Here is a 1,423-nt window from a genome sequence, read left to right on the forward strand (position 1 = left end):
GGGAGATATTGGTACAAACTGCATTAGGCTGGATTCAAAATTCTGAAGTTTAGAAATACTTTGTCAGTGGTATCTTTCATTTGCAAGTCTTTTTCTTAAAAAACACAAAAAAACAGTCTGGGACTGTATAACCTTATTCTTATTTAGTTCAGTCAATAAGTCTTGATTGAGTGCTGACTTTGTATCAGGAAAACCTTTTAAGTAGTAATGACAGCAATAAAAAAGGAAGAAACTTCCTGCCGTCAGGTGACTTAGGACCATGGGTATAATTAAATGGAAAGTGTCCATTGCTATGGAAATGTATTGATTTCCTCTGTACATTGGACTGTTTCTCAAAGTGATTAACTGTAATGCTTATCCCTCCCCACACGTTTTACCTACACATTAAATTGATCTTTTAAAATTGTTTGAAAGCAAATATAGGATTTTTTCTGAATATGGCTCTTTTTTATCACTATGCAGACAAAACATGTAAGATACAGTTTACAATTCATAGAGCTCTTTATTCTCTTTCCCATTCCTTTGTGACACAGTAGTTTATTTCAAATAAGTCAGTCCAGAATACATATACCATCCCCATAACCTGTGAACAAATCTAGAAGTCAGATATGTGTAAAACATTTCTTATTTTTGTATTGGCCTGAAATATTGATATAAATCCCCAAAGATAGTGCCAGATTAAACTTCAAAGATCATTGAACCATCTTTTTTTTTTTTTTTTGCAGCATATTCAGTTCACATACTTGCAATGATTTGAATAGCTTGCTTGACAAGAGTGGCAAAATCACATCCTTACCCTCTGACTCATTTTTGTACTTATTTTGATTAGAATTTTTCTGAGGTCAAAGAGCATGCTTTATTCATCACTTTAAAATAAATTTATATGGAACCACAAAAGACCCAGAATTGCCACATCAAATCTGAGGAAAAAGAACAAAGCTGGAGGCATAACCCTTCCAGACTTCAGACAATACCACAAAGCTACAGTAATCAAAACAGCATGGTATTGGCACAAAACCAGACTTGTAGAGCAATAGAACAGAATAGAGAGCCCAGAAATAAACCCACACACATACAATTAATCTACAACAGTGCTTGCTTCAGCAGCACACATACTAAAATAGGAACGATACAGAGAAGATTAGTATGGCCCCTGCACAAGGATGACACACAAATTTGTGAAGTGTTCCATATTAAAAAAAAAAAAAAATCTACAACAAAGGAGGCAAGGATATACAATGATGAAAAGACAGTCTCTTCAGCGAGTGGTGTTGGGAAAGCTGAACAGCTACATGTTAATCAATGAAATTAGAACACTCCCTCATACCATATACAAAAATAAAGTCAAAATGGTTTAAAGACCTAAGTATAAGAAAAGACACCATAAAACTCCTAGAACAGAACATAGGCAAAACATTCTGGG

The 1,423-nt window shown here is 34.3% G+C and overlaps 1 non-coding gene across 1 annotated transcript; it reads left to right on the forward strand.

Annotated features, from left to right (window-relative positions):
• Positions 1 to 1,091: 1,091 nt before the first annotated feature.
• LOC131767562 (U6 spliceosomal RNA) lies at positions 1,092 to 1,198 on the forward strand. The gene has a single exon (XR_009338766.1). It is a non-coding gene; the product is annotated as a U6 spliceosomal RNA (small nuclear RNA).
• Positions 1,199 to 1,423: the final 225 nt, after the last annotated feature.

This window comes from Kogia breviceps, chromosome 12 (assembly GCF_026419965.1).
Source record: "Kogia breviceps isolate mKogBre1 chromosome 12, mKogBre1 haplotype 1, whole genome shotgun sequence".
Lineage (NCBI taxonomy): Eukaryota > Metazoa > Chordata > Mammalia > Artiodactyla > Physeteridae > Kogia > Kogia breviceps.